The sequence below is a fragment of the Trachypithecus francoisi genome, unplaced genomic scaffold (assembly GCF_009764315.1).
Source record: "Trachypithecus francoisi isolate TF-2019V2 unplaced genomic scaffold, Tfra_2.0 Lachesis_group2, whole genome shotgun sequence".
Classification (NCBI taxonomy): Eukaryota; Metazoa; Chordata; class Mammalia; order Primates; family Cercopithecidae; genus Trachypithecus; species Trachypithecus francoisi.
This window is the reverse complement of record NW_022681465.1, coordinates 164243493-164267294: the sequence shown is the minus strand read 5'-3', so window position 1 is coordinate 164267294 and position 23802 is coordinate 164243493. Positions and strand designations below refer to the sequence as shown.

Below are 23802 nucleotides of genomic sequence, written 5' to 3'. Positions count from 1 at the left end.
TGATAGATATTAAGCAATGGATGAGTTCTCTGTTGTTTTTAAACTTTAATATCTCTTACTTTTGCTTACTCAACTTGCAGATTGATAAATATTCCATATATTATTTTAATTTTCTTTTTGGTGTGAATCTTTATTTGTCCTAATTTTTTCTTGTTCCTCATCTTGGCGCCTATGTAGTATTTGTTAATACACAAGAAATCCAAGTTCCTTATTGATATAAAAGTTAAAAAGCAACAGAGAACTCATCCATTGCTTAGTATCAGTTGAAACCAGATATGATAGTCATGAGAATGTAAAACAAGAAAAAACCCTTCTGTAAATTATAGTTTGTCACAGTTGTATTATGTGGATAAACAAAAGGTTTATAACAACGCACTGAATAAACAATATGTAGTTTATAAGGCTCACTCATTCTCTGGGCAGCTAGTCACTGTCTCAAATTTCACTCATATAGTAACTGTTTAATCCAAAGTGAAAGTCCAACAGATAATAAACACACCCTGGAAGGATAATGGATGCTAAAATCTAAGCACACTATGATAAAATGACATTTATATTTAAAGTAGATGGTTAAAAATGACCAGAAAAAAAATATTCAATGGAAAAAGTAGAAAATGACCAGATTGCATATTGAAAACATTTTTGCAGAAACAGATTATCTAAACCAGAAGTCCCCAACCTTTTTGGCACCAGGAACCAGTTTCATTGAAAACAATTTTTCCATGACAGGAAGAGTGGGGGATTGTTTCAGGATGAAACTGTTCCACATCAGATCATTAGGCATTAGATTCTCCTAAGGAGCGTACAACTTAGATCCCTCACATGCAAAGTTCACAACAGGGTTCACACTCTTATGAGAATCTAATGCCGCTGCTGATCTGACAGGAGCCGAGCTCAGGCAATAATGCTCACTCGCCCTCACTCTCCTCCTGCTGTGTGGCCCAGTTCCTAACAGGCCATGGACCAGCAGGGTGTTGGGGACTCCCAGTTCAGATCAAGAGTTTGTAGCCTGGGGATTGGGGATCTAAACCATGATTTATTCATATATAAAAAGATCAAATTCAAACTCTCTCTCTAAATACCTGCTTGGCATCTCATCCCCAACCTGTTTTATACCAAAAAACTTCAATCACAAGATGGGGTTGGCAGTATTTCAGAAATGCTTTTCAACAGTACAACAACCTTTTTTTAGAAACTAGGATTAGCTTAACACAAATATGGGTATGTAAAAGTAGGCACTGAGTTATGCAATATTTATTCAAGTGGAATTCTTCCAATATTTTCTAGAAGAGAGCTACTTTTCAATAATGTCGTTCTGTGGACCAACATCTTAGAGGAAGTGCTTTTGAGTGTTCATCTTTTTTAAAAATAAGTGTTCTTAAGTATAAAAAATGCATAAGCGTGTAAATTTTCTGTGTAACCAATGATTAATTTCAGTAAATTTTATTTGAAAATTTTAAAATTGGAATTTTTTTATATGAAAGTTCTCTCCATTCGTTTTTTTTTTCCATTTTTTAAATCCTGACAAAAATTACTACATTTGGATCTACATGCTTCTAACTTTTCTCCTTTAGTTCATTCCTAACAAGCTTGTTACTTGTCAAGAGTGAACTATCTCCCTCTGCATTCATCTGCTCAGTGAACCATCTCCATTACTGTCTCCATCTCTTCACTGTCTATTCTCTATTTCCATCTTGAGCCTCTTCAGTCTGGTCTCTGACCTGATGGTGGAATGGAACTGTATGTTTTTCCCACTTATCCACCATTACACATAGCTCTAAACTTGTCTATTTTCCTGAGTGCTCAGTAGCTGTCCTTTCCTTTTTCTCTGGATTTCTGAAATCTGACCATTGTCTGAAATTCAGTCTATAGCCCATTGGCTGTCTCTTCATAAAGTCTTCTTTCTCAAGAACTCATTCATGGCCAGCCATAGTGGTTCACACCTGTAATCCCAGCATCTTGGGAGGCTGAGATGGGAAGACAACTTGAGCCAAGGAGTTCAAGACCAGTCTGGGCAACATAGGGAGACTCTATCTCTAGAAATTTTTTAAAAAATCAGCCAAGAGTACTGGCATGCATCTGTGGTCCTAGCTACTTGGGAGGCCGTGGTAAGAGGATCGTTTGAGTCCTGGAGGTCAAGGCTGCCATAAGCTGTGATCATGCCACTGAACTCACTTCTCAAAGTAAAAAAAAAAAGAACTCATTCATCCTCAAGATTTCAACTCTCACTTGATTCCTGAATTTTAGCTCCAACTGCCTACTGGGCATCCCGCTAAAGTTATGGCCTCTTCTAGGATAGAACTCATTATTGGACCATCTGAGCAGACTATTGTCAGTCTTCATTGTTTCATTACTAAGTACTACCATTCTTATATAGATTCTATCTCTCAAATCTATCTTTTCACTTCTCTTTGCAATTACTGTTCTTAGGCTATGGCTTCATTATCACATTGATTTCTCCCGCCTTTGGTCGGACATTAGTCTTTCAAAATAAGGCTAAGATATAAGCTTGCATATTGGTAGTTTATTTGGGCAATAATCCCAAGAAGCATAACTGAGAGCCTAAGAGAGTAGGACAGAGAAGGAGGGAGAATGAGTTCAAAAATGCCTCATTGAATTGGCCACCACTATGGGTAACTGATACTAGGTCTCACCAGGACCTTATAATGAATCTTATGAAATGCATCTCAGAAAATCCACCTGAGAGGTGAAAAGAAAAAATATTTATTTATAAGTTCCTGGCCTCCATTGGTTAAAGATGACCCTGCTGGTAATACCTCCCCTGAACTTCCTGACTGCACGTGCATGAGTCTGAGCAGTTCTGCTGGCCTTCACCATGGCATTAGAGAAGTTCTGCACAGGCAAGAGACAAGCAAATAGAAAACAAAGACATGGGCAGTGGTAGGTAAATGTTTGGGGTTTAGGTGACTGTTGTCCAGTTGTATCAACAAGATGCTAGATCAAACCTATTACAGCAGCTTCTAGAGCAAGACATGGCAGAAAGAGGACTTGACTGGTTCGTAAAAGGCATATAATACATCTTTTATTTAGTTTGTTGTGTGGTTCTCTTGTTTCTTCAGTAGGACTCTGTCTCAGTAACACATATCCATTCAGCAGAATTAAGACACTTGCTAAATGAATCATTCAAACATTCACATTCAATTTTCTCGTGAAAATATTAAATATTTCCAGTTCTATTTTCTCAATAAATTGACCAATTTAGTAAAATTCATGTCATATAGTTAACTCTCTTGAATTCTACCAACAACTACCACCAGCCCTCTCTGGATCTGCTCCCAGTATTGACGTCAAAGCATTCCCACCCACCATTATTAAAGCTTATATTTTGAACTCTTTTCTCCTGATTATATTGTGTTTCTATTACATGGTTTTCCTCAAGACCATGGAACCTCTGTGTAGGAAGTTTGACCAGTTTAGCAACACAGTCACTGGCTAAAAAAAATAAAGAAGGTGAATGGACTATCTAAGGTTGGAACACTGGGCTCATTAGCCCTCACAGTCCATCCATCTAAACTAGACTATGTTTTGAAATCTTCCATCCCTGGATTAAGATAAAATTGTTCCACTAACTTAAGGTTGCTTTTCATTACATGTACTTATCTTTACACCCTACAACTTTGATAGACTTTTTTTTTTTTTTTTTTTTTTTGCATTCTCTTCTCTAATCTATTCCATCAAGATAGTTTGGAAAACTTTAGCAATTCATATCAGTTCAGGTTAGATTCCTATATGCAAATAGTGTTTATTTTGAGGATTTTTTTTTTTTTTTTTGAGACGGAGTCTCGCTCTGTCGCCCAGGCTGGAGTGCAGTGGCCGGATCTCAGCTCACTGCAAGCTCCGCCTCCTGGGTTAACGCCATTCTCCTGCCTCAGCCTCCGGAGTAGCTGGGACTACAGGCGCCCGCCACCTCGCCCGGCTAGTTTTTTTTGTATTTTTTAGTAGAGACGGGGTTTCACTGTGTTAGTCAGGATGGTCTCGATCTCCTGACCTAGTGATCCACCCGTCTCGGCCTCCCAAAGTGCTGGGATTACAGGCTTGAGCCACCGCGCCCGGCCGAGGATGTTCTAAAAATGAGAAGGGGAAAACAAATTCACCTTCTTTATCCTTTGGGTGCAATATAACATCCACAGAATTTATCAGGCTCTTTACTTATCATCAGGGGTTTTCAAATGTTGAAGATAGAGTTTTCAGAATACCTCCCTTAAAGGAAATTTGGGGAGTTATTTAGACCTAAAATAAATGCCATTATTGTTTTTAAAGACACTAGGAAAAATGTTAGAGAATTTGAAAAATATACTCATTCATTTAACAAATACTCACTAAGCATTCTACTGTGAAAAAGAATATAAATCCTTGTTTATCACTTTAAAAAATCTTTATTTTCCCACTTATACAACATTAAATACATTTTCTGCAAAACAAACAAACTAAAAGCTTGGAAAATATAAAAGCACATATAAACACACCACTCAAAGGAACACTGTTAACCTCCAATGGATGTCTCCATTGCTTCTTCAGTAGAATCCCCTCAAACATGTTTTAATGGGTTGAAAACATTAAAAAGAGTCTCTATTCGGGTAGACTCATTTCTAGGTACTGAGATTGTACCTTACTCTTCATGGTATCAACCCCAAGAGTTGACACATACTATGTGCTAATAAAAATGTTTAAGGGGATAGTTCATCAGTCCCATCAGAAACCAGACACAAACAAAATATATTACCAAATGAGCTCAATTCCCCATAGTACCTGCTGTGAAGCAGGACATTTGGAATGCTTAGTCTCATTAACTCATTTTAATTACAAATGGATGTGCACCAATCTTGAATAGAGTTTCTCTATGTTTACCACGTGATAATAAACTTTGGTGTTTTATTAGGAATGATATTTGGTAGCACAGGCAAGAAAAGTCCATCCTTACCTGGTTACTGAAAATCAGGAATATGCTATCATTTGGAGCACAAACGGCAGCAGCAGTCTAAAATTCTCCACACCACTTTGTTTCACACCAACCAGAGGAATAAGGCAAAGACTGATTGACAAATGTCAGTAACTCATTTTTCACATATGACAAAAGGTGACTAAACTGAGAAAATTCTCATTTCAATGTTCTTGCCAGAAGGCTCAAGTAATTAGAAAAACTAACCAGCAAAAAAAGAGCAAAGCCCATTATTTTTCTTAAGTTTGGAAATTACATAAGTACTTTCCTTCAAAAATAAAAGTTTTCTAGCCGATATCTGTATGCTGGATATAAACAATTAGCCTCTTTTAATATGGAATTTTCCCTTTTAGTTTTAGTATTAGAAGGGAGATTCTAATAAATCTATGAGGAGGAGTATCACCCCTTATTTGTAACCTCAGAACATAAAACAAATATTTCCGACCCCCCTCAAAGTGTGGAGATAGGTCCCATATTTGTAAAACTAAGTTCTTTTAACCCTTAAGGAAATGAAACCAGCTTTTAGTCGGCCAATGCTTTTTGCTACAGTTTTAATATGCAGTCAAACTTTATTATGAAAGCAGACAGCAGATATTTGGAGCTGAGAGATAAAAAAGTAACAGGTCTAGCATGGGAGACCAGGGGAAAATGGATGGTGGCATCATTTATTGAAATGGGAAAGGCAGAAAAGCAGGTTTGGGGAAGCTGGAGAGGAGTTCTGTGTGGCTACTTGGTGTCGGTGGTAACATAATTCAATCTTGGTTATGAGTCTCTGGCGCTGTTTTGTTTAACTGAGCTTATGCCTTGGTCCTGTTTTTCATTCTGTTCCAATACCCCAAGAGAAATGAATCTTGCCTCACCTTTGCCAGGCCTCCTTACTGGGCTCTTGCATCACCTCTCCCCTTGAATAGCAGGCCAGAAGGGACAGGCCATCCAGGTGTCACTTCTGATCAGGCTTTCAAGGCCACCTACCTGCCTTACATAGAGTTCATGAGACCCTTTTATGTCAAACTCTCTGTGCTAAGATATGGATCATCAGTCATTCAGAAGTCAGGCCCTTTCCTGACTTCTCTGTCTTGTGAACAATTGGCTTCATCACAGTGAGTTCTGAGCGAGACAGTTGTTCAATTAAGAGAACAGATTTTTTAGACTATTCATCTGTTAGCTGGAGAAAATAAGGTGCTATGGGACAAATGGTTAGTTGTGTATAATACATGAACCTAGGAATAATCATCAGGCTCTTGAAGACCTCATCAAGCAAGGAAATATATGCTAGTTAGCTTCAGTGGTCTTCAAGAAGAGGCTCTGCAGTTTTAAGTAATGTATCTTAAAGCTTGCAAAGGCATTTTTTTTTTTTTCCCCAAAATAAGCCTTAAAATTGTAAGTATGGAGTTAGAGTCACCATGTATATTTGAATTGTACAGTGAACCACTGGGATAATTTAGGCTAACTGACTCCATAACCTCTTAATTATCTTTGACAGTTTAGAAAAATTAGTGCTTCCTATCCTGAATTACCCAGGTAATTACACTTGTAAACCTTACCTACTGTCTTTTATTGTAAATGATGTTCTAATTTGAGTTGGCACTCTTTTAAATGACATTTTAGGGTTCAAATTCTTTCCTAGGAGATAGAGAAAAGTTAAGAAAAAGGTCCTCTAGAACCCCAACTCTTGAAATAGCTGCCAGTAAACCAGGAACAAATTCCATATCAAAAAGAGCCTAAAGCTCATCTCTATTCTGATACACATAGTCACAATTCTAATTTTCTAGTATTAAAAAACTTAATCAAATGAGGAAATATCCTGGTTTTAAAACGAATTGATGGTTTGTTTAATTAAAAATATTACAATTTTTTATAATACTCATATTTTCCAAGGCTGCCAAACTAGTTCCTTCTTCCATATTGTGCCAAGCTATTTGGCCAGCTAAATGGACAGTGATCTTATTTTATTCAAGTATACTGTAGAATCAGTGAGTCGTTTTCAGCTCTAAATTTATTCCCTCCTGTGATTCCACCAATAATAAACTACTAGTCTTCAGGGAACGGCATTAAATATTTTCCTCTTTTGGCAACTTAGTCTCTGAATTCAAAATCAAAAGATGCTTTCATGTCAAATGACCAATTCAAGTGTTTTTTAAATACATTTTCATAAGATGCAGCATATATTTTTTAGCAACTAGCAAATAATTATATTAATATACCTATACCAATTGTTTAAATCATAATGAAACACTAACAAATAAAATAGCAATTACTAATATAAAATGGGGAAATAATTAGCCTGTTTTTACTCTTCTGCATTTGTATAGAGAACATCTAAGATATTTTTGAGTAACGGTATTCCCAAGCAAAGTAAACCAAATATTTATCTGGTGGATTTAGGCAGCAGAACACAACGCAGACAGTTTACATGTTTCAAGAAGTTACATACCTCCTGCAAGCAATATAACCTAATATCCAAATTATCTTAGTCAATTTGAGCCTCTATAACAAAGTACTATAAACTGGGTGACATAACAATAGAAATTTATTTCTCACAGTTCTGGAGACTGAAGTCTGAGATCAGGGTGCTAGCATGCTGAGGGTCTTGTTAGAGTCCTCTTCTGGTTGCAGACTGTCAACTTTTCATTGTACCCTCATATGGTGGAAAGACAGCTAGCTAGCTCTCTGGTCTCTTAAGAGCACTAATCTCATTCATGAGGGCTCCACCTTCCAAAGGTCCTTCCACCAACTACTATCACACTGGGATTATAGTTTCAACATATGAAATTTGGGAAGCACACGAACATTCACTCCATTGCACAAATCTTCTGACCTATCCTAAACTTATTAGGATTTTTCTCATTCCAGCTACAGAAATCTCATATGAAAGTCCATGACATTATTAAGTAGCAAAAAACGATGATATCCATCCACAAGATGCATTTTCCCCACTGCCCCTTAGTGGCCCTTTAAATACTAAACATTTATAAACAATTGATGACATGAGAGGATTACACAAGCAAAGATTTCACTCTTTTGTTTCACCTCTGATGTGCAAAAAGCCAAATGAGGTGAAGCTGATATAGGTTTAAAAAGAGCCTTGAGTGACATCCCTGGGTATTAAAAGGGAATGAAGAGAAACTTAGGAAAGGTAGAAACAGATCTCAGCAGATGTTAATTTTCTTGAGTTGCTCAAATTATTTAGGACAATTGCAAGTCAACAATCAGGGAGAAATTGATTTGGAAAAGTTAGATGAGGAGTTTAATTGAACATGAGAAAAAGCAATGAATCAGCGCTTGGGTAACTACATAGGAAATGCTGACTCAGGAATTCAGCAGACTGGCTGATCTGCAAAATGGATCAATGTTAGAAATAAAAATCACCATAATTTCCCATCTGCTACTGGTGTCAAGTCAGAAAGACTAGTTTTCAAATAATAAAAAAAGCAAATATTTGTGAAGGGCTAACTTAACAGCTTTGCCATATGACCTTAGTTATTCTCACAACAACCTGTGGGGACTCACCGAGAACCCCAGAATTGATATAAAGATTATTCTAAAGACATTTGAAATTCAACAGATGCAGAAAAACGCCTTCTCAGAACTTACCTTATCTCACTAAATGCAGAAACTACTGGGAGTGAGGCTGCTATAAATCTCCTCTTCCAGAGAATTTTACTGGCCAGAAAGAAGACAGAGAAGACCACTCGTACCTGCATAAACAAACATTATCACAAACTTTCTTCTTTTTCATTTCTTCCCCTAAGTACTCATTTGTTCTTCCCTACATAGAAGACTTCACTCCCTCCTTCTTCTCCCTCATTAAGTTACCTCTCCCCTATTAAGTTAGGTATATAAATTCCCATCTAACAACTAAGTTTAGAGTCACATTTTTCTGTGTGCTCCCGCCTGAATAAAAATCTATGTTTTATCTAAGTTTAATTCCCAGGACCTCAAGAACTGAACCTAAGAGGGGAGAGGAAAAGATTTGCCTCCCCAACAAACCCTATAAGGTAAGTAATTTCATCTTCATTATAAACATGAGAAAACTTAGACTCAAAGAAGTTACAAAATTTGCCCAAGTTCATTAAACCAGAGGAATGAAGATTCAAATGCAGGTTAGGCTGGGCACTGTGACTCATACCTATAATCCTAGCACTTTGGGAGGCCAAGGCAGGCAGATCATATGAAGCCAGGAGTTTGAGACCAGCCTGGCCAATATGGCGAAATCCCATCCCTACTAAAAATACAAAAATTAGCTGAGTGTGGTGGCACATGCCTGTAATCCCAGCTACTCTGGGGGCTGAGGCAGGAGAATCACTTGAACCCAGGAGGTGGAGGTTGCAGTGAGCCAAGATCACACCACTGCACTCCAGACTGGGAGACAGAGCAATACCCTGTCTCAAAACAAAACATAACAAAACAAAAACAAAAAGCCACAAAAAACACATGCAAGCTATATTATCCCAGAGTCTACACTAGTATCACTTCATTAAATTGTTCTTATATGGTCTAGAGGCTTTAGCGGGCATGCAAACGGGCAGATCTTAAAAGTGATCCTTCTTAGACCTTACAATTAGGTGTCTTAATTCTGAATGTTTTGGTATTTACCAGGAGGGGCATTATTTGGGTGACTGCAAGGTTTACCTAAATTATTTGGTAAAAGCAAAGATAAATGGAGCATTTAACTTTATTTTACTTCCTTCACAAGCTAGTTTCTAAGGTTGGTATGTTTAATTCATTGGAAAAAATTTCTTACATACAACTGAAAGACTGACTCAAGGTGAAAGAATCCAGCATGAGTAAGACTTGTAGTTTCTCACAGTCAGTAATGCAGAAATTGATCAGGCAATACACAGGACATACACCAACCAGAGACCAATGCCTTTGAACTCCCAGACATGGTCTAACTTTGCCCAGCTGAAGAAACAGCCACTGAACAGTCATTACTAGCAGCCATGAAAGAAGAAGACAGCCAGCCAACCTCACAGTGAGTCGACTGCAGTTCAAAGGATATGTATTAAAGGAGTAAGCTGGGGATGAGGGTGAAAGGGAAGTAGGATGGGGGTGTAAAGGTAAAAAGAATGTCTCTGTGAAAGACACAGATAGGAAAGCAAGCACTAAAGTAGGCAGCACCACAGAGCTGTGTTAAAGACGCCAAGACAAATACTACCACCTCCCTCCAGCTAAAACAATGGAGATGAATTAACATGCATAGATTTCTAGGGCATTTTTGAGAAAAAAAATCAAGATATAAAACATTACATGTAACATTTTTGTTTTTAAAAATCCACAAAATGGTATATATTTCCCAGGGATATACACATATAAATGTCCATCGGTATATGCACAATAAAGACTGGAACCATACCATGGAAATAAACAGAGACCACCCAAAATGAGAACAATCAGAGGCTATTTATTCATTACTTACTAAAACAAGGGAGTCAAACACCATTACTTGTGTTTGGCAGATGCTCACAGGCAGCCAAGGCAGAAATGAAAAGCTTTATACCGAAAAGAGGGAAGACTCACAAATGCTACAATTGAAACTGTTGGTTTGGGAAGCTAGAAGTGGGTAATTACAAGTGAGCCATCTTATGTGGTTGGTTTGGGGAGTACATTTGGCTTTGTCTTGTTGGTTCTGAGTTAAAAGCTGACAGTCATTGACCAAGCACTGACACTTCTGAACCAATTGTATCAGAGCTTGTGGTTTGGCTTCCCAGGCTGGTTGCTGCAGAGGTTGTGTGTCTGAGTTCTATTGACATATATGGTCTGGTCCTTGTCCGTTTGTATATTTAGTCTCTCAGTATGCACCAAACTAATATTAGTGGTTACTATTGGCAAGATGGGAAGGGATAGGGTCAGCAAATAATTTCATATTTTGTAATTCTAAGTTTGTTTATAAGGAGAATATATTTACTCATTTTTTTACAATTTTGTAAAATTCTGAAGCAAAATGGCAGAAGATTGACAGCTATCATTCCTAATCCTCACAACACTGCAAGATGAGTTGTATTCTTATTTTACAGTGGAGGAAAGTGAGGCATTAACAAGTTAACCAGTTCAAGACCACACAGTTGATAAACAGCAAATATGGAATTTAATTCCAGGCATATCTGATCCTAAAAGTTACTTTTCACTATGCCACGCTGCTGCTTACAACTGTATAGTTATACTAACACTAAAAGACAGAAAGGGCTGGGCATGGTGGCTCATGCCTGTAATTCCGGTACTTTAGGATGCTGAGACAGGAGGGTCACTTGAGCCCAGGAGCTTGAGACCAGCCTGGGGAACAAAGTGAGATCCTATTCTACAAAAAATTTTTAAAAATTAGCTGGGTGTAGTGGTGCATGCCTGTGGTCCCAGGCACTTGGAAGACTGAGGCAGGGGGATCACTTGAGCCTACAGTAAGCCACGTTTGCCCCACTGCACTCCAGCCTGGGTGACAGAGAAAGACCCTGTCTTAAAAAAAAAAAAAAAAGAGAGAGAGAGAGAGAAAAAAAAAAAAGGCAAGGTGCAGTGGCTCATGCCTATAATCCCAGCACTTTCGGAGGCCCAGGCGGGCGGAACACGAGGTCAGGAGATTGGGACCATCCTGGCTAACACGGTGGAACCCTGTCTCTACTAAAAAATTCAAAAAATTAGCCAGGCGTAGTGGCGGGCGCCTGTAGTCCCAGCTACTCCGGAGGCTGAGACAGGAGAATGGCATGAACCTGGGAGGCAGAGCTTGTAGTGAGCCAAGATCCTGTCACTGCACTCCAGCCTGGGTGACACAGAAAGACCCCGTTTCAAAAAAAAAAAAAAAAAAAAGAGAGAGAATGGCCATTTTTACTCCTTACAAAGGGTGAGCATAACATATTGGATTAACCCAATATTAGCATCTATTAGTACAATAGCATCTATCTACTAAAATGGTATTAGAACTCAGAAATGGCTGTTGCCATGTCAAGTTATCTGAAGTTATAGAACTTGACACGTGACAGCACGTGAAGTCCTGCCTGAAGTCTGATCCTTTGTACTTCCAGAAGGGTAGCTTTGGCTTTTGAGAAAGAGATAGCATTTAAAATGTAGTTATAACTAATGAGACAGTAGGTAACTTTCAGAAAATTCCTTTTAGAACACCATCTATCACCTATATCATTGATAATGGTGTTAGCCAATTTCTAATCTAGGAAATGCTAATGTATCAATTTCCTATGGGTTTAAAGCAGTTGTGTGAACCAGCTGACTGTTTTGCATGTGGTAATGTAGTTAACTTGATTACCTTGATGATCAAGAACTTATCAAGGTACCTCTAAATTAAGAAGGGTTAACCAATTGTTGCAGGATTACACTTTTCTCTTTTTAAAATCTTTACGTGGAACCACAGGTTGTAACGATCCGTAATTTTAAAAACAACAGTTTTTATGTTGGGTAACTACAGAACTCACATGGAAAAACAGATTAATATGTATAAATATTTTTGCTATTTACTGCCCTAAATATTACATCGATGATTTACATAGTAACTCAGTGCTTCTCAACACTGAAACAGCATAGTAAAATAATCTGGAGATCTTACACAATAATATCAATGCCCTCCTCCCTTCCTCCAAGATTCTGATTTAATTGGTCTAGGGAAGGTCTCTGCATCAGTATTTTTTAAAAGGTCACTAGTTGATTCTAATAGGCAGCCTAAGTTGAAAAGCACTGCTATAGATGAAGATGCTAAGATGAAAAGGACTTCATGATGTGGTTCAGTTTGTTCACCAGCATACATCCCTTTGGAGAATCATTATCTCCTATGCTATGAGTTCCTGGTGAGGCTGACCCTGACTCTTCTAAACCATAGCGAGTCCTCGTAGTGTGCACATGACCCAGTTCAGAGTAATACTTTGTATACATTGATGCTATATAATTAGATACACATATTTTATACCCTCATAGTGGCTTAGTATTTTTGTCATTATAAAGTGTACATTTTATTTTTACAAATGCTTTTACCTTATAGTTTGCTGCTATGGTTCGAATGTGCCTGCCAAAACTCATGTTGAAATTTAATTGCCATTGTGAGACTGCCTTTGCAAAAATTATAACTGAGAGACTTATGACAGTGAAAGAGATCTGATCTAACCAACTCCATCTGGCCTTTAACCTCAAACTGCTCTTGATCATTCCTGGGTGTGGGCCAAGCTAACTTTGGGAGAAATTTAATTTACAGTTTAAATGAAAATAACACTTTCCCCAAACTAACCCACCTTTATAAAATGAACGAAAGGCCACCAGATTAGGAAGATGAGAGGGCCTGAATCCTGCTAAAATACAGGTATAAAAGATTACTACCCATTATTCCAGAGGTCATGAGATTTGTTAACTTCTTCGATTACTCCTGTATTGATTTTTTGAGATGTCTTTTCAGGCTTTTGCACTTCTACCAGATAGCCCCATGTGGACCTGCAATTCTGGATTCAACCAGTCTTATGGCCCTCACACAGATGCAGACAGTGCAGGAGGGCTGCTTTCCACACTCCTATGATTGAATCCCCAACCAATCAGCATTTCCTAATCCCTAACCCCCTGCCTGTCAACCTATCCTCAAATAGCCTCCAAATTTTCAGGTGGCTGATTTAAGTTATAATAAAATTCCTATCTCCTGTTTAGTTTGATCTAACATGTATTAAACTCTCTATTACAATTCCCACGTCTTGATAAATAGGCTCTATCTGGACAGTGGGCAAAATGAACCCATTAGGTAGTTACAATTGTAATAGTATTAAGAAGTGAGGTCTTTAAGAAGCGATTAGGTCATAAGAGCAGAGCCCTCATGAATAGATCAAAGTCATAATGATGGAAGTGGGTTAGTTTCACTGGAGTAGGTTCCTGATAAAAGGATGAGTTTGGTCAGATTTCCTCTCTGTCTCGAGTGCTGTCTTGCTTGCCACATGATGCCTTCCTCCATGGGATGACCCTCACCAAATGCCAGCACCGTGTTCTTAAACTTCCCAGCCCAAGAGTTATGAGACAAATATATTTCTTTTCCTAAATTATAGTCTATGATATTGTTACAGCAGCAGAAATGAGACTAAGACATTTGCTTCATCTAACTTTATGTAAATTTGATTTATGAAATCAAATTTTAAAATATATATATTTTCATTGAAAACTTTTTTTTGAACATTTATAAATGTATCTGACATATAACTATGCTAGTATTTCTTTGGCTAGTGCTGACATATTTTTCTATCCTTTTGATATTTCTGCATTCTCACAATTTAAACATCATGCTTGTAAACAGTACAACATTGACTTTGTCACTTAATGATTTTCTTCTTTTACATTTAATGTAATTATTGATACATTTGTATTTAAATCTACCACTTTATGAAGCGCTTTCTGTTTATATTGTCTTCCTTTCTTGTTTTCTTTTTGGATGCAATTTTAATTGTATTTTGCCCTCTGAATTATCTTGAGGTTATATAAAAATCACTTAGGAAGATACTACTGTTTCTTTTTATTATCTAATTAATTTTACAGTCATATTTTATTTTCAAGCAGACGTGCAACAAAACATGTTTCATTTTATTGTAGTCATGAGAAAAGCATGTTTGAAAAGCAAGCCATCATAATTTTGAGAGAAGTTCTGGGGAACTTGCTAGGGGTGGAGAATAGTCATTTGATCCCATGATCTACATTAGAGTTCGGCAATCTACATATCCCATGAACAAAATATAACCAAAAGACTGGTTTCGGATGGCCTGTAAGCTAAGGAAGGGCTTTACATTTTTAAAGGGTTGAAAAAAAAAATTAAAGAAACATATGTGACAGAAACCATTTATTATCGATCTGGCCCTTTACAGAAAAAGTTTGCTGATGGCATATCCTATATTATCTTGCCAAGACCTGTAAAGGTCTGAGAGTTTTATCCTACTTGCAGACTAGTAAATTAGCTTGCTACAATTTCATGGATGCTAGTGGGACACAGGATAATCCAGCGTAAGAAACAAATGACTTTGTTATTTACAGCAATAGCAGTCATCAGAACATCAGCATTAGTACCAATTCCTTATGCCCCAATTTCCACCAGGTAATATGAAGAGAGGCAGGTGACACCAGCATGCACAGAAGCTCGTTACAGGAGATGATAAGGAGCTTAGGGCACCCAAATATTTTATAATGGACAGTAAGCACACCTGCTCTTTGCTCTGCAGGGAGACACTATCTCAATCTTCCAAGGCTGTTTGCTATTACAAGTTACAAATATTTAAGAAAAGATAGTTTGGAACAAAGTCAATGCCTCTGATTACAAGATATAGAGAAATACAAGAGAATCATGGAGCACTGTGATCCAATAATCTAAATTTGTATCTATAATGACCTTCAGATTTTATGAGGTGTATCATTTCAAAAGTTCATCTGAGCCAAGTGCTAAAGTATTTTCAGTATTATCTTAAAGCGTGGAGGAAATAATAGTTACATCACCTCATAGGGATTTCTAAAGGCAGTTTAAAATCTTAACGTTTAAAAAACTATTATTCAGCTATTTAAAAACTTCTGATATGAAGAAGGATTGATTTATGGTAGGGGCCAGGTGATAACTTACTCTATAGTCATCTTCTAACTAATTTGGTAACTCGACATTTTCTTTGGTGGATGCATAAACTATATCATGTTCTACAAAATTTTATTATTACAGTCCAAAATGTTTTAAAATTATCCCAGGATTTGGCTAGGCACAGTGTACAGCTGGCTGTAACCCCAACACTTCGGGAGGCCAAGGCAGGTGGATCACTTGAGGTCAGGAGTTCGAGATCAACCCTGGCCAACACGGTGAAACTCCATCTCTATTAAAAATACAAAAATTAGGCCGGGCGCGGTGGCTCAAGTCTGTAATCCCAGCACTTTGGGAGGCCGAGACAGGCGGATCATGAGGTCAGGAGATCGAGACCATCCTGGCTAACATGGTGAAACCCCGTCTCTACTAAAAAAATACAAAAAACTAGCCGGGCGAGGTGGCGGGCGCCTGTAGTCCCAGCTACTCGGGAGGCTGAGGCAGGAGAATGGCGTGAACCTGGGAGGCGGAGCTTGCAGTGAGCTGAGATCCGGCCATTGCACTCCAGCCTGGGCGACAGAGCGAGACTCTGTCTCAAAAAACAAACAAACAAACAAACAAAAAAATTAGCCTGGTGTGGTGGCACACGCCTGTAGTTCCAGCTATTCAGGAGGCTGAGGATGGAGAATTGCTTGAGCCTGGAAGGCGGAGGTTGCAGCGAGAAAAGATAGTGCCACCGTACTGTAGCCTGGACAACAGAGCGAGACTCTATCTCAAATAATAGTAATAATAAATAAATAAATAAATAAATAAATAAATAATTTCAATCCCAGGATTTAATAAGAAATACACATTTTACAGAAGAAATTTAAACACTGTAAGAACATTTTAAAATGTATTGATTTAACAAGTATTATAGTTGATATTTAACATCTAGAAGTAGAGCCAGCTAAGCAGTTTTCTGGCAGCATTATAAATGGAACAGTGTTTCTAAAAATTACGACTTTTTTTTAAAGAACTCTTTTGTAAGATGAAAGTTTACAAGGATGCAAACTATGTAACATTCAGTTAAATATTTAAAAATCTGCTTCTATTAGAAACAGCTGTAAAATTGGGAATCTTTAAGAAAATCTAGATCATCTTTAAATGTCAGACATGGGACAGTTAGCAGAATTCTCTAACATGACACCTTTTTAACTCGCAGTATGAAATCCAGTCAGAACTGATCTGATGTTGCTTTAATATAGGCCTGAGCTGGAGAGCTCTGGAGAAAGCAAGATTACTTTGGGGACAATATGGAATCTCTTGTGTCCAACTAAGTACGGTCTGGTAGCTTTGAGTTTCTAGACTACTGAATAAAAGCTGCAGCTAAGATGTGATGTTCCACTACATAATTTTCCTGAGTAATTTTAACGTAACTTTATAACATATAGGAAGAATATAAACTAAAAAAGTCTTGCATGATTAGTTGCTCTTCACTACTTAGTGCTGCTGTTTAGATTTGTTCAGTCTCTTTACTATAGTTTGGGTTAAACTAGAAGTCATTTTAGCTGAGAACTAAGTATGGGCTAGGTTCACGTGGACTATTTTTATACATTCATATACTAACTCATTTATACATCCTTAAGTGTTCTGATAAAATCATATTTTAACTGTTCTATTAAAATATTTATTATATGATTTCCAAGGCAAATTTAGAATATAGAAAAAGTCCACATAAATCAATTTCATTTCATTTCATTTATCACATGCCGACATTTAACCAAATAAATCTTATAGAGCTGCTGGAACATCTGCTAGTCTCTGATACGGTGTTTTAGGTGAGGTAAGAACCAGCAGTTTGAAGGAAGGGTGGAGAAAAGGATTGCTTTATGTCTGGTAAGATAATGTTCTTTACTAATAAAACTTTCCCACTTACTGACTTTTAGGATGCCTGAAGGAAAAAGAAAATAGGAATCATTTAAATGTTAAACACATTTTTTTTTGACAGCCCAAACTCATTAGATTTATCATATTCATCTGTCTACAGTGAATTTTTTCCTAGGTGTGTTCTCACAGACTTCTTTGAAAAAAAGAAAGAAAAAAGGCTGAGTTATACGTAAACTAAATTTACCTATCATTATACATTTACAAGACAAAGGGCAATACAGGAAATGGGCTTCTAAGCAATTTGGAAATTATATATAACCTGAAAGTCACAAAGATTAAAATTTATGTACAAAAAGTTATAAACAAAGTATAAAAATTAACCATAAAGTGGGAAAAATACTTGCAACACATAATAGACAAAAATATTAATTTATTTAATTTACAAGTTTTACAAATCACTAAGAAAAAAATGCAACTTAGTAGAAAAACAGGCAAAAGATATTAACAGGCAGTTGACAGAATGAAATCATGCTCAACTTCACTCATAATTAAATAAATGCAAACTAAAATAAGTTATACTTTTCAACTGTGAGAGCAGTAAAGGTAAAATACTCTGATAACACACAATGTTGGCAAGTAGCAGTTGATAGAAATGTAAATTAAAACAACTTTTTGGAGGGCAATTTTGCCATATATATCAAAATTCAAAATGCTTGTACTGTCTCAACTGTAATTTTATAGCTAGGAATTTAATGAATATACTCTCAAAAATTACAAGGTTCATTTTCCAGTGTACTCACTGATCCATTACTGGTAATAACAAAAAACAGAAAATAATCTAAATCTCCATCAGTCTGCCTAAATAAATTATTACATACCCAATCAATTCAATATTATTTAGCACTGAGCAGAAAGAATCATACATGGTGTTAAAAAAGTGAAAAAAAAAACCTTTTGCATTATGATCCATTTATTTATATGAAGAAATATATATAATTTTTTTCAGGAAACAAAGGAAACAATGACGCAGCTAAAACAGATCTTTAGGGAGAGGAATTAGTAGACTTCATTTTTCATTTTATATCTTTATGACTGATTTAAACTTTTATTTTGCCACATATATGTAAAAAATTTGTACATATATAACATATTTTAAATAATTTTAAATAATAGAGTATTTTAAAGAAAAGAAACCACATGGATAATTGTTCATGGGCCCAGTCATTCAATATGTATGGTATAGAATTCGTATCATCCACATTGAGATACCTTTTCAAAATAATGACTGCAAAAAAATGGGTTTCCATTCTTTTTAGATGTTATTTTAAAATTCATTTCATAATAAAATCTAATACCATAGTAAAACTCATTTTTTTTTCCCTTTCTCCAGAAACTTTAAGCAAATACTTGAAGTTATGGTAAAGAATCTTAAAATAATGCCATTCTTGGTTCAACCACTTGGGAAAACAGTGCGTCATTATCTATTGAAGGTGAAGATATACATACTCCATGAGCCAGCAATACCCTACTAAATATACACCCTAGAGAGAAATCTACTCATATATTCACCATGGTATGTGTATACAAATGTTCACAGCAGGAGTGTTTACAATAGCAAAAAATAAAAGCTAACTTCGAAACTACTAAAATAGTAATTCACATTAGAATGGCTATATTAATTATGGCATATTTGTACAATGGTATATCTATACAAAAGAATCATCCTTAGGCTTGTAGAATAAATTTTAAGGTTTGGGCATTTATAACTCAAAAATAAAGTACAAAGATGCTGAATATGGAACTGTGTCCAAACCATCATAATAAAAATTAGTACCAGTACAGAGAAGAGATTCTGCATTTAGATTAGAAGATGGAACTTCTAATTACTTCTTCATTATTAAACCTTTAATATTCATTCCTAAATTAGATTTAGCCATTCCTTTTCAAGAACATTTCCTGATATATTTCATAAACTGCAAATACTCTTAGACAACCATACTAATATATCCTTCCTATCATCATTATTCATATTCACCTAGCCTCACACAAAGAAACCTCTAAGAAGTATAAAGAAGCATGTCAAGAGGCTAAAAACCACTACTTAACAAAACAATCTTTTTTTTTTTTTTTTTCCTTTTCTTCTTTGAGAAGGAGTCTCACTCTGTTGTCAGGCTGGAGTGCAGTGGCATGATCTTGGCTCACTGCAACCTCCACCTCCTGGGTTCAAGCAATTCTCCTGCCTCAGCCTCCCGAGTAGCTGGGATTACAGGCGTGTACCACCATACCGGGCTAATTTTTGTATTTTTGGTAAAGACGGGGTTTCACCATTGTTGGCCAGGCTGGTCTTGATCTCTTGACCTTGTGATCCTCCTGCCTCAGCCTTCCAAAGTGCTGGAATTTGGTGTAAGCCACCATGCCCAGCCTTTTTTTTTTTTTTTCTGAGATGGGGTCTCACTCTGTCACCCAGGCTAGAGGGTAGTGGCATGATTTTGGCTCACTAAAATCTCAAAATCTCTATCTCCTGGGCTCAATGAGTTCTCCCACCTCAGCCTCCCAAATAGCTGAGACAACAGCTGTGTGCCACCATGCATGGCTAATTTTTGTATTTTTTGCAGAGATGGGGTTTCACCCTGTTGCGCAGGCTGGTCTCAAACTCCTGAGCTCAAGTGATCCTGCTGCCTCAGTCTCCCAAAGTGCTATGATTACAGGTGTGAGACATCAAGTGATAGGGTTTGGCAAATCTCATCTTGAATTGTAGCTCCCATAACTCCCCCATGCTGTGGGAGGGACACAGTGGAAGATAATTGAATCATAGGGGCGGTTTCCCCATACTGTTCTCCTGTCAGTGACTAAGTCGTATGAGATCTGATGGGTTTATAAGGGGAAACCCTTTCACTCGGCTCTTATTCTCATTTGCCGCCATGTAAGACGTACCTTTTGCCTTCCATCGTGATTGTGAGGCCTCCCCAGCCAAGTGGAATTGTGAGTCCATTAAACCTCTTTTTATTTATAAATTACTCAGTCTCAAGTATGTCTTTATCAGCAGTGTGAAAATGAACTAATACACCGTGCCTGGCCAAAACCAAAATCTTCTTAACTCATGTTCCACATTTAAACATATGGTAGCAGTGGTGAAGGAGAATGAAGTTTTGAATTGTTAGAGCATACATGCACACACAGGTACACACGCACACACAAACCATTTTGTAAGAGGAACATTTCTTTTAAATGTTAGCCATGTGTTAATTTTCACTTAATACTTGTAGGAACAGTTTCAGTTACATGTTTAACACAATACCATTTTAATACTAGTATTAAAAATGTTTTATAACCTTTATAGCACGGGAAAACACAGGTTTCTCCCAATGGGCAGAACTTGTCATCATGGGGGATTCCAGTAAAAGACTATTTCCCAATCTGCCATGTACAGCCAACTGCCTAAATTTGGACCAATAAGATTTGACATGTGTGTGTGATAGGGAGTTGTTTTCTACTCTCTACTTTTTCCTTCTCACTGACTAGATAATAGCAACAAATGAAGGCTCCCATCTTTAAATCAGACGTAGAAGCCTCCTGACAAGAATGGCAGAACTGCCTGGCCAGCTTCAGACAGGTCATTTCTAGATTGCTGTCTGAGTAAAACAGAAATGTCTGTTATTTCAGCACTGAAATTTGAAGATATTGTTATAGAAAATTTTAATGTAAAAGTCTAAATACTCAGTTAAATTATTTGTAGGAAACAGTTGAATGATTTTCATAAGTCAAGGCAAAAATCTTTGTCATAAGAATTAGGGGATAAAGATAAAATCTTAAAAATATGTACACATGAATTGTTATGTATATGATCATGTGACATTAAAGGTCTCTCTATGCATTACATATGCATTACATCAGCGGTCCCCAACCTTTTTGGCACCAGGGACCATTTTCTTCCACGGACTGGGGTGGTGAGGGTGGATGACTTTGGGACATCACATTTATCGTGCACTTTATTTCTATTATTACTACATTGTAATATATAGTGAAATAATTATACAACTCACCACAATGCAGAATCAGTGGGAGCCCCGAACTTGTTTTTCTGCAACTAGATGGTTCCAGCTGGGGGTGATAGGAGACAGTGACAGATCATCAGGCATTAGATTCTCATAAGGAGCACATAACCTAGATGCCTCCCACGCGCAGTTCACAATAGGGTTCACGCTCCTATGAGAATCTAATGCCGCTGCTGATCTGACAGGAGCTGGAGCTCAGGCAGTAATGTGAGTGATGGGAAGTGGCTGTAAATACAGATGAAGTTTCCCATGCTTGCCCACTGCTTATCTCCTGCTGTGCAGCCTGGTTCCTAATGGTACTGTTCTGTGGCCCAGGGGCTGGGGATCCCTGCATTACATCAAAGGTAAAAATCACACATACACAAAGACCAAGATACTTACAATAATAAATTTTCTAAATAGTTGAATGTCGACACTATGATAAACAAAACTGCAATGCAACTGACTAACTGGAGAAAACCAATTTCGCTTAGGGTTTTTGTCCATAATACATGAAAAAGCTCTTAAAATGGGTAAAATGACAAAGAACATTGTATTAATACTGATTTTTGGTTGTAAGCCACAGAAACCAAGACTCTGGTTAACTTAGATGAAGTGAATTACTGTGAGAGTAAGGGAAAGTTAAAAGGAAGAAGAAACAGATGCAGGACAAGGGAAGTAGTTCCAGAGCGTGCTAGTGGCAGGAACTACCATACAGTCTTCCCTGAGTACTGCCACTGGAATGGGCAGTTCCTTAGAAACAGACTGAGGTGGCATAGAGATGGCATAGAGAAAGCATCCAGAAATGGCATGGAGAAAGTTTGATGGAGAGTGCTCTCAGGAGACACAACTATAAGGACATGAGGAAGGCAGGATTGGGCAGAGGAAGAAGCAGACTCACAGTGAGGATGCAGCTGAAGCCTCAGTCCATCCTACAAGGTGTTCTTTGAAGTAACAGCTCTTTAGAATTCTCCCAAATAGAGTCAATGCCCCTTATTTTTACCATCAGCCAGTCAGTGGCCTTGGGTTGCCCTCAGGCAAGGCAGTTCCCCAGGGAGGGAGGAAGTGAGATATAAGCAACTGAGAGTCCCACAACTGGACTTACTTTTCTGACTTTGCATCACATCACCCAAAATTCAAAACACTTATGAGAGCCAGATTGGCACATTTGGTCATATGTTCACAATTTGGCTGGGGTAGGCAAGCTCCTCTATTATGTCCTTCCAAAACTACACACAGAGAGGTAATTCCAGTAAACAAATTACCCCCACCTCACCAAAGAAACAAAACAAAATCCAAACAAAAACAACAACAAAAATTTGTATGCTATTACCACAACCAGCCAGAATGGAAACCACACTTCTAGGATACAGTAATGGTCTACTATAGATATCGATGGGCCATTCAGAAATAAAAATATATAAATGATTAATAAACTTTAAAAACTATAATTTCACTAGGAGCCAATGATCTGCAAATTAAACTATCTTTTTTTTTCTTTTTTTTGCTAATCAGATTGACAAAGATTAAGAAGAAAGATTTTACTCAGACTTTATAGGGTTAGTGGAAGGCAGGCATTCAAACACAATGTTGAGAGAAGGATAAACTGATAATAACCTTTCTGAAAATCAATTTTGATATGTGTGCCAAAAGTTTTAAAAATATACATACCCTGCTATTTCACTTCTAATAATTTATCCTAAGGAAATACTCAATTAAGAAAGATATACACACAAAGATATCCAATTAGCACTGCTTGCTCTTATTTAGAAAGGAAATAAAAAGGGTTTAAAAATAGGTGATAGATTCAGTAAATTATGATAAATCACATGATGCAATATTATGAAGCCATTAGAAATCATGCAATTGCAAAATATCCATTTTCATATATGCAGAAATGTTCACATTACTGGTTTTAAAAATTATAAAACATACAATAAATCATTTTGTAATACCATAAACAGGAAAATGTTATTTCAGGGTGATGGCATTATTAAGTGTTACTTCCTTTTGCTTTTTTCCTATGACTTCTATATTAATCATGTATTACTTTATAATTAGAAAGACATTATAAAAATTAATTACTTGACTTCTTATAGAGATTAAATTCTTGATATATATCCTATTATATATCAAGAATTATGCTATAGAATATACATCAAGAATTATATAATATGGACAATATATCAATAATTTAATATCTATATAATATAGAATATATATTAAGAATTTTATGTCTTTAGAAATTGATTACAATTCAGCTAGACGTGGTGGGTGTCTCAGCCTGTAATCCCAGCACTTCGGGAGGTCAAGGCAGGTGGATCACTTGAAGTCAGGAGTTCAAGACCAGCCTGGCCAACATGGTAAAACCCCATCTCTACTAAACACACAAAAATTAACCAGGCCTGTTCGTGAGCACCTGT

General features: G+C 37.0%; 1 long non-coding RNA gene across 5 annotated transcripts in view; it reads right to left on the bottom strand.

Moving 5' to 3' along the window:
- LOC117065928 overlaps positions 1-23802 on the bottom strand; it is a 151104-nt gene that overhangs the window by 118415 nt on the left and 8887 nt on the right. For 3 of the 5 annotated variants that reach the window (XR_004430104.1, XR_004430103.1, XR_004430106.1), the window contains exons 2-4: positions 21389-21446; positions 8555-8658; positions 4943-5017 (exon numbers count right to left, since the gene is read on the bottom strand). This is a non-coding gene — a long non-coding RNA (uncharacterized LOC117065928). The remainder of the gene's footprint in view (positions 1-4942; positions 5018-8554; positions 8659-21388; positions 21447-23802) is intronic. The other 2 variants (XR_004430101.1, XR_004430105.1) reach the window with 2 other exon arrangements.